Consider the following 14063-nt stretch of genomic DNA (forward strand, 5'->3'; position numbering starts at 1 on the left):
CTGCGTTGATGGATAACAGATGGGGAAGGAAAGTTGTAAGGAAAAGATTAGAGCAGGCTGCTTATAAACAGGAGTACTAATAATAGGAGCTTTGCCCTTGAGATCAGATTTAATGTTAGGGTTTTGCTTGTGTGACTGACTGTCTTGTTTATAATGCTGACCTGGAGTCTTCAAACCCCTTCACAACAAGAGATACCTCAATGTGATAAAAGAGCAAACATCACCATCGTGTGATGCTCCAGCAATTAGTCAGTCATTATACTACAAGTAATTTGGTGGTGTGACAATGTCCATAGCAAAGGATTTGTACATTAAAGCCAGATTTCTCTAGCTGCCCAGAATTAAATCTATCACTACCATTATTTCTCTCTCTAATTAGGTATGTATGTTACACCCGTCACAATAGTATCTGAAAAAAGAAAAGGAGGACTTGTGGCACCTTAGAGACTAACAAATTTATTTGAGCATAAGCTTTTGTGAGTTACAGCTCACTTCATCAGATGCATTCAGTGGAAAATACAGTGGGGAGATTTATATACAGGGAGAACATGAAACAATGGGTGTTACCGTACACACTGTAATGAGAGTGATCAGGTAAGGTGAGCTATTACCAGCATGAGAGCGGGGGGCTCAGGGGGAGGGGGTGATGGGAGGAATCTATCGAGTGATAATCAAGGTGGGCTATTGATTATTTGATCACTTTTGTTACAGTGTGTATGGTAACACACATTGTTTCATGTTCTCTGTGTAAATAAATCTCCCCACAGTATTTTCCACTGAATGCATCCGATGAAGTGAGCTATAGCTCACAAAAGCTTATGCTCAAATAAATTTGTTAGTCTCTAAGATGCCACAAGTCCTCCTTTTCTTTTTGCGGATACAGACTAACATGGCTGCTACTCTGAAATAGTATCTGAGTATTTTATCTTGGTCGGAAGGGCTTGTTCAAAACCCTTTGAAATATTAAGGTGGGACTCTTTCTCTATGAGCATCGGGGTTGGGATGGCAAGGAAGTGTCAGCAAAGTGGCCATACAAGAGGGCTCCAAACCCCTGGCATGCTTGGTAGGGGATCTCTGCACTAATCTCATGTAGGTTGGGTTGGAAAGTGTTACGGGGGAGTAGATAGGAGATCTGAGATAACTTGGTTCCAATAGGCCTAGCCCCACCATCTGGTAAGCCCTGGAGAGGGACTGCATCTATTGTTTCAGTCCATAAGTAGCAGCGGGAGGAAGGAGAAGGTTTCAATGCACCCCTGTTCCAGCCAGGGATAAATTTTGCCCTACCAGTAACACACTCTCTCATTACACACTCTTTACAAAAACTAGACAAGCCATTTACAAAACACACTTTGCTTCTCTACAAAAGAAAAAGGACACTAAGCTATCTAAACTACTATATGCCACAAGGGGCCACAACAATGGTTCCCGTAACCCACCCAGCAATATTGTTAATCTATCCAACTATACTCTTAGCCCAGCGGAAGAATCTGTCCTATCTCGGGGCCTCTCCTTTTGCCCCTCCACCCCCACGAACATGATACAGTTCTGTGGTGACCTAAAATCCTATTTTCGACGTCTCAGACTCAAGGAATATTTCCAACACACCTCTGAGCAACATATTAACCCACAGAGACCTTCCTGCCAACACTACAAAAAGAAGGATTCTGGGTGGACTCCTCCTGAAGGTCGAAACAGCAGCCTGGATTTCTACATAGACTGCTTCCGCCGACGTGCACGAGCTGAAATTGTGGAAAAGCAGCATCGCTTACCCCATAACCTCAGCCATGCAGAACACAGTGCCATCCACAGCCTCAGAAACAACTCTGACATCATAATCAAAAAGGCTGACAAAGGAGGTGCTGTCGTCATCATGAATAGGTCGGAGTATGGACAAGAGGCTACTAGGCAGCTCTCCAACACCACTTTCTACAAGCCATTACCCTCTGATCCCACTGAGAGTTACCAAAAGAAACTACAGCATTTGCTCAAGAAACTCCCTGAAAAAGCACAAGAAAAAATCCACAGACACACCCCTAGAACCCCGACCTGGGGTATTCTATCTGCTACCCAAGATCCATAAACCTGGAAATCCTGGACGCCCCATCATCTCAGGCATTGGCACCCTGACAGCAGGATTGTCTGGCTATGTAGACTCCCTCCTCAGGCCCTTCGTTATCAGCACTCCCAGCTATCTTCGAGACACCACTGACTTCCTGAGGAAACTACAGTCCATTGGTGATCTTCCTAAAAACACCATCCTAGCCACTATGGAAGTAGAAGCCCTCTACACCAACATTCCACACAAAGATGGACTACAAGCCGTCAGGAACAGTATCCCCGATACTGTCACGGCTAACCTGGTGGCTGAACTTTGTGACTTTGTCCTGACCCATAACTATTTCACATTTGGTGACAATGTATACCTTGAAATCAGCGGCACTGCGATGGGTACCCGCATGGCCCCACAGTATGCCAACATTTTTATGGCTGACTTAGAACAACGCTTCCTCAGCTCTCGTCCCCTAATGCCCCTACTCTACTTGCGCTACATTGATGACATCTTCATCATCTGGACCCATGGAAAAGAAGCTCTTGAGGAATTCCACCATGATTTCAACAATTTCCATCCCACCATCAACCTCAGCCTGGACCAGTCCACACAAGAGATCCACTTCCTGGACACTACGGTGCTAATAAGCGATGGTCACATAAACACCACCCTATATCGGAAACCTACTGACCGCTATTCCTACCTACATGCCTCTAGCTTTCATCCAGATCATACCACTCGATCCATTGTCTACAGCCAAGCGCTACGATATAACCGCATTTGCTCCAACCCCTCAGACAGAGACAAACACCTACAAGATCTCTATCATGCATTCCTACAACTACAATACCCACCTGCTGAAGTGAAGAAACAGATTGACAGAGCCAGAAGAGTACCCAGAAGTCACCTACTACAGGACAGGCCCAACAAAGAAAACAACAGAACGCCACTAGCCATCACCTTCAGCCCCCAACTAAAACCTCTCCAACGCATCATCAAGGATCTACAACCTATCCTAAAGGACGACCCATCACTCTCACAGATCTTGGGAGACAGACCAGTCCTTGCTTACAGACAGCCCCCCAATCTGAAGCAAATACTCACCAGCAACCACACACCACACAACAGAACCACTAACCCAGGAACCTATCCTTGCAACAAAGCCCGTTGCCAACTCTGTCCACATATCTATTCAGGGGATACCATCATAGGGCCTAATCACATCAGCCACACTATCAGAGGCTCGTTCACCTGCGCATCTACCAATGTGATATATGCCATCATGTGCCAGCAATGCCCCTCTGCCATGTACATTGGCCAAACTGGACAGTCTCTACGTAAAAGAATGAATGGACACAAATCAGACGTCAAGAATTATAACATTCAAAAACCAGTTGGAGAACACTTCAATCTCTCTGGTCACTCGATCACAGACCTAAGAGTGGCTATACTTCCACAAAAAAGCTTCAAAAACAGACTCCAACGAGAGACTGCTGAATTGGAATTAATTTGCAAACTGGATACAATTAACTTAGGCTTGAATAGAGACTGGGAATGGATGAGTCATTACACAAAGTAAAACTATTTCCCCATGGTATTTCTCCCTCCCGCCCCACCCCCCACTGTTCCTCTGATATTCTTAAAAAGAAAAGGAGTACTTGTGGCACCTTAGAGACTAACAAATTTATTAGAGCATAAGCTTTCGTGAGCTAAAGCTCACTTCATCGGATGCATTTGGTGGAAAAAACAGAGGAGAGATTTATATACACACACACAGAGAACATGAAACAATGGGTTTATCATACACACTGTAAGGAGAGTGATCACTTAAGATAAGCCATCACCAACAGCAGGGGGGGGAAGGAGGAAAACCTTTCATGGTGACAAGCAGGTAGGCTAATTCCAGCAGTTAACAAGAATATCAGAGGAACAGTGGGGGGTGGGGTGGGGGGGAGAAATACCATGGGGAAATAGTTTTACTTTGTGTAATGACTCATCCATTCCCAGTCTCTATTCAAGCCTAAGTTAATTGTATCCAGTTTGCAAATTAATTCCAATTCAGCAGTCTCTCGTTGGAGTCTGTTTTTGAAGCTTTTTTGTTGAAGTATAGCCACTCTTAGGTCTGTGATCGGGTGACCAGAGAGATTGAAGTGTTCTCCAACTGGTTTTTGAATGTTATAATTCTTGACGTCTGATTTGTGTCCATTCATTCTTTTACGTAGAGACTGTCCAGTTTGGCCAATGTACATGGCAGAGGGGCATTGCTGGCACATGATGGCATATATCACATTGGTAGATGCGCAGGTGAACAAGCCTCTGATAGTGTGGCTGATGTGATTAGGCCCTATGATGGTATCCCCTGAATAGATATGTGGACAGAGTTGGCAACGGGCTTTGTTGCAAGGATAGGTTCCTGGGTTAGTGGTTCTGTTGTGTGGTGTGTGGTTGCTGGTGAGTATTTGCTTCAGATTGGGGGGCTGTCTGTAAGCAAGGACTGGTCTATCTCCCAAGATCTGAGAGAGTGATGGCTCGTCCTTCAGGATAGGTTGTAGATCCTTGATGATGCGTTGGAGAGGTTTTAGTTGGGGGCTGAAGGTGATGGCTAGTGGCGTTCTGTTGTTTTCTTTGTTGGGCCTGTCCTGTAGTAGGTGACTTCTGGGTACTCTTCTGGCTCTGTCAATCTGTTTCTTCACTTCAGCAGGTGGGTATTGTAGTTGTAGGAATGCATGATAGAGATCTTGTAGGTGTTTGTCTCTGTCTGAGGGGTTGGAGCAAATGCGGTTATATCTTAGCGCTTGGCTGTAGACAATGGATCGAGTGGTATGATCTGGATGAAAGCTAGAGGCATGTAGGTAGGAATAGCGGTCAGTAGGTTTCCGATATAGGGTGGTGTTTATGTGACCATCGCTTAATCACATGTTCTCTGTGTGTGTGTATATAAATTTCTCCTCTGTTTTTTCCACCAAATGCATCCGATGAAGTGAGCTGTAGCTCACGAAAGCTTATGCTCTAATAAATTTGTTAGTCTCTAAGGTGCCACAAGTACTCCTTTTCTTTTTGCGAATACAGACTAACAGGGCTGCTACTCTGAAATCTGATATTCTTGTTAACTGCTGGAATTAGCCTACCTTGCTTGTCACCATGAAAGGTTTTCCTCCTTTCCCCCCCCTGCTGTGGGTGATGGCTTATCTTAAGTGATCACTCTCCTTACAGTGTGTATGATAAACCCATTGTTTCATGTTCTCTGTGTGTGTGTATATAAATCTCTCCTCTGTTTTTTCCACCAAATGCATCCGATGAAGTGAGCTGTAGCTCACGAAAGCTTATGCTCTAATAAATTTGTTAGTCTCTAAGGTGCCACAAGTACTCCTTTTCTTTTTGCGAATACAGACTAACACGGCTGCTACTCTGAAACCTGTCATTATTTCCCCATGGTATTTCTCCCTCCCACCCCACCCCCCACTGTTCCTCTGATATTCTTGTTAACTGCTGGAATTAGCCTACCTGCTTGTCACCATGAAAGGTTTTCCTCCTTCCCCCCCCTGCTGTTGGTGATGGCTTATCTTAAGTGATCACTCTCCTTACAGTGTGTATGATAAACCCATTGTTTCATGTTCTCTGTGTGTGTGTATATAAATCTCTCCTCTGTTTTTTCCACCAAATGCATCCGATGAAGTGAGCTGTAGCTCACGAAAGCTTATGCTCTAATAAATTTGTTAGTCTCTAAGGTGCCACAAGTACTCCTTTTCTTTTTGCGAATACAGACTAACAGGGCTGCTACTCTGAAATCTGATATTCTTGTTAACTGCTGGAATTAGCCTACCTTGCTTGTCACCATGAAAGGTTTTCCTCCTTTCCCCCCCTGCTGCTGGTGATGGCTTATCTTAAGTGATCACTCTCCTTACAGTGTGTATGATAAACCCATTGTTTCATGTTCTCTGTGTGTGTGTATATAAATCTCTCCTCTGTTTTTTCCACCAAATGCATCCCATGAAGTGAGCTGTAGCTCACGAAAGCTTATGCTCTAATAAATTTGTTAGTCTCTAAGGTGCCAAAAGTACTCCTTTTCTCATGTAGCTGGATTTATGAGACTGAAGTGAATTCCACTCACTAATTCTTTTTCTACTGCAAGAGTATTTGTGCTTAGTTCTGTGACTGCTGGGTAAAAATGACTACAAAAAGGGGGCCAGTTCCCCAGCAGAGAATGTACAGCTATTGTTCTGTTTCTTAGCGAATCTTGCTACTTCGTATTATCACAGAGCCTAGGAGCCCAGTCATGGACAAGGACCCCATTGTGCTAGGTACTGTGCAAATGCAGAACATAAAAGACAGGTATTTCTGAATGTTAACAGAGACGTCCCTGTGACAACTATTTAGTACCCATACTTACAGGAAAACACAAATGGAAATCCTACCTTTACAGAAAACCAGAATGTTACCAGTAACATATTGTAGATCGTACCACACAAACCATATTCAAGCTTCCAAACTGAAATAGCACATACATAAAAGAAATGGAACTTCAATGCTTGTTGCCTTTAACCAGCACTCTGGTGATTCTCTCTAAGCCCCTGAAGTCATTGGAAAGATTACCATTGATTTAATAGGCTTTGGAGCAGGCACTATGTATGTAATGAGTTTGCAGTTTCCATCAAGTTCCTGGTGGTTACAACACCACAACACAAAAACCACCATCACCACATTACAGGTTTCAGAGTAGCAGAGTAGCAGTGAAGTGAGCTGTAGCTCACAAAAGCTTATGCTCTAATAAATTTGTTAGTCTCTAAGGTGCCACAAGTACTCCTTTTCTTTTTGCGAATACAGACTAACACGGCTGCTACTCTGAAACCTGTCATTATGCAAGGCACTGAATTTAGCCGTATAGAGTGGAAATCTGTCAACTTCATGAAAAAACTCGCACAGGTACAGACAGACATCATCTTCCTCTCCAAATGCAAACAGATGGACATCATACCGAAAGGACTGAAGGTAAAAAATCCATTACAATCTACATACCACACAGACTATGCTGACAGCTTGTGCCACACACTCTCAAGGAAACTGCGGAACCACCTGATCAACATCCTCTACAGCAAACAGGGAAAGATTAAGAATGAGCTCTCAAAACTGGATACTCTCATAAAGAACCAACCTTCCACACAAACTTCCTCGTGGCTGGACTTTACAAAAACTAGACAAGCCATTTACAAAACACACTTTGATTCTCTACAAAAGAAAAAGGACACTAAGCTATCTAAACTACGATATGCCACAAGGGGCCACAAGAATGGTTCCCGTAACCCACCCAGCAATATTGTTAATCTATCCAACTATACTCTTAGCCCAGCGGAAGAATCTGTCCTATCTCAGGGCCTCTCCTTTTGCCACTCCACCCCCACGAACATGATACAGTTCTGTGGTGACCTAGAATCCTATTTTCGACGTCTCAGACTCAAGGAATATTTCCAACACACCTCTGAGCAACATATTAACCCACAGAGACCTTCCTGCCAACACTACAAAAAGAAGGATTCTGGGTGGACTCCTCCTGAAGGTCGAAACAGCAGCCTGGATTTCTACATAGACTGCTTCCGCCGATGTGCACGAGCTGAAATTGTGGAAAATCAGCATCGCTTACCCCATAACCTCAGCCATGCAGAACACAGTGCCATCCACAGCCTCAGAAACAACTCTGACATCATAATCAAAAAGGCTGACAAAGGAGGTGCTGTCGTCATCATGAATAGGTCGGAGTATGAACAAGAGGCTACTAGGCAGCTCTCCAACACCACTTTCTACAAGCCATTACCCTCTGATCCCACTGAGAGTTACCAAAAGAAACTACAGCATTTGCTCAAGAAACTCCCTGAAAAAGCACAAGAACAAATCCGCACAGACACACCCCTGGAGCCCCGACCTGGGGTATTCTATCTGCTACCCAAGATCCATAAACCTGGAAATCCTGGACGCCCCATCATCTCAGGCATTGGCACCCTGACAGCAGGATTGTCTGGCTATGTAGACTCCCTCCTCAGGCCCTTCGTTACCAGCACTCCCAGCTATCTTCGAGACACCACCGATTTCCTGAGGAAACTACAGTCCATTGGTGATCTTCCTAAAAACACCATCCTAGCCACTATGGATGTAGAAGCCCTCTACACCAACATTCCACACAAAGATGGACTACAAGCCGTCAGGAACAGTATCCCCGATACTGTCACGGCTAACCTGGTGGCAGAACTTTGTGACTTTGTCCTGACCCATAACTATTTCACATTTGGTGACAATGTATACCTTCAAATCAGCGGCACTGCGATGGGTACCCGCATGGCCCCACAGTATGCCAACATTTTTATGGCTGACTTAGAACAACGCTTCCTCAGCTTTCGTCCCCTAATGCCCCTACTCTACTTGCGCTACATTGATGACATCTTCATCATCTGGACCCATGGAAAAGAAGCTCTTGAGGAATTCCACCATGATTTCAACAATTTCCATCCCACCATCAACCTCAGCCTGGACCAGTCCACACAAGAGATCCACTTCCTGGACACTACGGTGCTAATAAGCGATGGTCACATAAACACCACCCTATATCGGAAACCTACTGACCGCTATTCCTACCTACATGCCTCTAGCTTTCATCCAGATCATACCACTCGATCCATTGTCTACAGCCAAGCGCTACGATATAACCGCATTTGCTCCAACCCCTCAGACAGAGACAAACACCTACAAGATCTCTATCATGCATTCCTACAACTACAATACCCACCTGCTGAAGTGAAGAAACAGATTGACAGAGCCAGAAGAGTACCCAGAAGTCACCTACTACAGGACAGGCCCAACAAAGAAAACAACAGAACGCCACTAGCCATCACCTTCAGCCCCCAACTAAAACCTCTCCAACGCATCATCAAGGATCTACAACCTATCCTGAAGGACGACCCATCGCTCTCTCAGATCTTGGGAGATAGACCAGTCCTTGCTTACAGACAGCCCCCCAATCTGAAGCAAATACTCACCAGCAACCACACACCACACAACAGAACCACTAACCCAGGAACCTATCCTTGCAACAAAGCCCGTTGCCAACTCTGTCCACATATCTATTCAGGGGATACCATCATAGGGCCTAATCACATCAGCCACACTATCAGAGGCTCGTTCACCTGCGCATCTACCAATGTGATATATGCCATCATGTGCCAGCAATGCCCCTCTGCCATGTACATTGGCCAAACTGGACAGTCTCTACGTAAAAGAATGAATGGACACAAATCAGACGTCAAGAATTATAACATTCAAAAACCAGTTGGAGAACACTTCAATCTCTCTGGTCACTCGATCACAGACCTAAGAGTGGCTATACTTCAACAAAAAAGCTTCAAAAACAGACTCCAACGAGAGACTGCTGAATTGGAATTAATTTGCAAACTGGATACAATTAACTTAGGCTTGAATAGAGACTGGGAATGGATGAGTCATTACACAAAGTAAAACTATTTCCCCATGGTATTTCTCCTCCCCACCCCACCCCCCACTGTTCCTCTGATATTCTTGTTAACTGCTGGAATTAGCCTACCTGCTTGTCACCATGGAAGGTTTTCCTCCTTTCCCCCCCCTGCTGTTGGTGATGGCTTATCTTAAGTGATCACTCTCCTTACAGTGTGTATGATAAACCCATTGTTTCATGTTCTCTGTGTGTGTGTGTATATAAATCTCTCCTCTGTTTTTTCCACCAAATGCATCCGATGAAGTGAGCTGTAGCTCACGAAAGCTTATGCTCTAATAAATTTGTTAGTCTCTAAGGTGCCACAAGTACTCCTTTTCTCATCACCACATTGACACTATTTGGTTCCCTTATAGATGGGGAGGGATTCTCAGAATTTCCAGTGTTTTTCTTCCTTTTCTTCCTTTCCCCATCCTCCAAGACCTTTCGTCCTGGGGACTCTCACAGCTCTATTCTTACTGAAGCAGGGGTCTCAGGTTTCAGTGATTTCCTGAACACAGGGCTCCCCATACACTGACTAGAGGTGGGGGTAGGGTAAGGATGAGTAATACAAAGTGATCTCTGTAGGCTAGAGGCTGTAGGAGGGAATGATGGACAAGCTTGGGCCTTAGACACAGATTCTCCAGTGTGACAGGTGAGGTATACCTACACTGCAATGAAAAAAAACCCCCGACTCCCTGGGTCAGCTGACTCGGGTTTGGGCTGCACAGCTATAAAATTGCAATGAAGATGTTCAGGCTCAGGCTGCAGCCCAGGTTCTAGGACCCAGTAAGGGAGGAGGGTCGTTGACCCTGAACATCTGCACTGCAATATTATAGCCAAGCAGCCTGAGCCCTGCTAGCCGGAGTCAGCTGATCCAGGCCAGCCGTGGCTGTGCTGCAGATCTTTTATCCCAGTGTAGCCCTACCATGAGAGGCCTGGTGAGTTACAAACTTGATAAAATGGCTTGCCTAATTTAGGCCTCCCATAAGGAGGGAGCATGAATTTTGCCTTTTGGGGATTAGCAGGCCAAACTGAGAGCATGACATTATTATTTACAGTGCCAGGGAAACAGGTGAAACTCTTATCCAAGAAAACTGTGGATGTTTTCTCTGCATTCCCTGGCAGCAATGTAACTGTATAGCTGATCAAAACAAAAGGAGTTTGGACAGGATCTGGACTTTCTTCCCCCAAAGAATAACATGTTCCCTTCTGGGCTTTTCTTTCTTTGTACGATTTCAAACAAAGATTTTTTTTTTTGTCTATTTAAGTTATGCTGACAATAGCCTGATAACAAAGGATGCCTTTGTGATGGGCAGGTTAAAATCTGGGCCAAAATCTTTTCCTATATACAGCCCTGAGCCTTCGGTTATGACTTTTTTTTAAGGGCAACTTTAGGACGGACTAGGATTTATATCTCTGAAAGGAAAAACCCAAGCAAAACAAATTAAATCTCTGCATTATAAAAAACACAGTATACTGTAAGATGGAGGTCTGCATGGAGAGATGTTTGCCCCTTGTGAGCAGGAAGCAGAAGAACACATAAGAACTTTCTTTGGAAAAAAAATTATACCTTTTCAGTAAGCTAATATATTAATAGTAACTGCATGTCCCGCAGCTGAGCATCTCAAACATCTCTTTATCAAATATGTTTCCACAGCCAGCGAAGGGAAACTTTGTGGTATTCCCTTTTGGGAAGAATGGAAACATGTATTCATAACTGGCTAACATTATTCCCTTTTCATACTATTTTTTTAGACCAATATGTCTTTGATAATGGTGTTTAGACAGGGGCTGAATACTAGTAGCTTTGTAATAGAGATTTTCTTTTTTGATGCTGGGAATTGGCTTACACATTTTCTGCTTTTATGAAGTGTGTTTCTTTTGGACATACTGGCCTCATAAATGTGGCTTGTTTAGAACAGACCTGGCAGTCTGGGGCTGTTCTTGAAAAGGCCAAGTTTAGCTTTTTGAGCATTGTCATCCAAAGACCAGCACAAAGACCTCTAATGCATTTTTTGCCTACGAGACGCATTTCCCATTCCAGGACTTTTTTGTTTTTCCTTTTCTTTTCTTAAAGGGCTTGCCTGGGTTTTCTCTATTTGAAGAAGAAAAGAGCTTTCATTGAGCTTCTCGAGGTGTTTGGCTTCATTTTGTCAGCTTTGAATCTCGGAGAGACAAAGGCACTTCTGATTGTCTGCTAAGAAGTTACACAAAATGGCTTACAGGTGAGCATAGCAAAGCCTGAGATTACCACATCTGCTGTGGCATGCCTAATTTAAGAAATACTCCCCAGCATTCAGAGCGGTAATAGCTATTGAAAAGAGAGTGTTGAAATCAGAATGCCATTCTTTTGTTCAGCAACAAAACAAATGCCTTTCAGAGCGGTCACACACAAACTAATAATGTAATTGCTACTGGCATTTAAACAGCAATTCCATTGCTATCACTGTCTCTCGCAGGGAAATGTGCATTTTCTTTAATGAAAAGAGAAACCACCCCTCTTCCCCACAGTTCCACCACCATTTTAGGTTGTTATGGATCAGGGTAGCAGCTTACTGTGGTATCAGCTCAGGTGCCTGAGAAACAATTGACTATGAGAACCCAAGTGTGGTGTGGGTGCATGAAAAAGGCTGGCAGGACCTGCTAGTGTGTAGCCGTGAGTTCTTCCCAGAAAATTCATGGTATAACACTGAATTGCTTTCCGAGGAGCCACTGCTGTGTTCTTCTCCAGGTGCTGTGGCAGCTGGAGAGTGGAAAAATACAGGCATGCTCAGTTAGGAAAACAGCTTTGAGTATAAAACGCTACATCGTGGTGCAAATCATCTTGCCCCACAATCCATTCAGCTCTCACAAGGTAGGAGACAGAGCTTCCTGTCTCACTCCTTGGAGCTTTGTGCTCTCATCTGGGCTACCCATTATGCATGGAAGGAGCTCCCTGTAAAAAAATATTGGCAAGACCACTACATGATCCACTTTCAAATCTGTCCTTTAAACCCATATATGCTGTGATGATCATAGAACACTGAATAATGGTGTGCTGTGCCTGCTGCATATTACAGTAATCATAATCTTGTGCTTCCCCTGTGTGTTGTGTTACAGGTAGACTGTAGGTTTCAGAGTAGCAGCCGTGTTAGTCTGTATTCGCAAAAAGAAAAGGAGTACTTGTGGCACCTTAGAGACTAACAAATTTATTAGAGCATAAGCTTTCGTGAGCTACAGCTCACTTGTAAGGGCTACAGTCACATTAGGCAATGTGATGCTGAGCATTGTAATGCCGAACTTTTGGGCACCTAGAAAAATCACAGGACCAACAAAGCAATTAACACAGCCTGAGTTAGGTGCCTCGGCTCTCTGTACGATGACTGGGAAGAGGTGGGCAAGCCAGGTGCCTCGGCTCTCTGTACGATGACTGGGGAGAGGTAGTCACCTTAGACTGCGAATCATGAAAGCCAGCTCAGTTGTGAAAGCATCTTCCTGAGAGAAGGGAGAGCCCTGCTGCTGGAGTCACAACCTGAACAGGGGAGTAAGAAAGTCCTTATACCCCGGCACTGCAGAGTAAGGGCTGTGATACTCTCTCATCCCCAGTGAGCAGGCTCTCCTTTCACGCTGTCTTTACTACATGAGAATTATCAGACTACATCAAAACCAGTGGTCCATACAGTTCAGTATCCCTTTCTCTGACTGTGGCCAATGCCAGGTGCTTCAGAAGAAAGTGCAAGAAAGCCCACAGTAGGTCAATGAGGGTTAATCTGTAGGTCAATGAGGGTTAATCTGCCTCTCGTGAAAGTCTCCCTGACCCCTAACAGTCAGAGATTGGCTAAAACCCTGAAGCAGAAGAGCTGATAGCTTGTGAGATACCATTTTTAAGAGAGAAAATAAAAGCTTTCCAAGCTTAAAAGTCTCGAGATAACTTAATACAAGTCAATGGTGAGAGCTCTGGACTTTTCCACATTCTCTTTCTTCTCTGGGTTCACAAAGTTTCAGATGTCCCAAAATCAATTGCGACTTTGCACTAGTGACTCCTATGGTGTTGTGTAAGCACAGTACTGTATATGTGTAAAAAGCCACATGGGATGAGGCATGATGTGGGAGCACCTCTCTTCCCCAGCTTGAGTCTTCATTACCTTTAGGAAGTGGTGGGTTTGTGAGCAAGCTGCCACAGCCCCCTCCTCAGAATGCAGCTGCAGCATCATGCACCACACCTGAAGAAAAGACATTGAGAGAAGTTTTCTTTCTTCAGTCTAGCTTTGGAGGATGAGCACTAAAAGAGCTAAGGACAATGCTGAGATTAGGCGGCTGTTGTTTTAGCTTAGTGGCAGACTTTAAAGCTTTGCCTGGAAGGCCAGCTACAGGACCAGATGTTTTGGTCTTGTGTTTCCTTTGCAATGGTAAATAATGGAAAAGGAGCTTTGTAAATGAAATGGAGACTCTGTTGCTTTAATTTGTTTGTCATTTCATCATTACTCATATCATCAGAAAATATCACTGCCAGGAGTTCAAATCAGCAGAACAGAAGTT

The sequence above is a fragment of the Dermochelys coriacea genome, chromosome 4 (assembly GCF_009764565.3).
Source record: "Dermochelys coriacea isolate rDerCor1 chromosome 4, rDerCor1.pri.v4, whole genome shotgun sequence".
Taxonomy (NCBI): Eukaryota; Metazoa; Chordata; order Testudines; family Dermochelyidae; genus Dermochelys; species Dermochelys coriacea.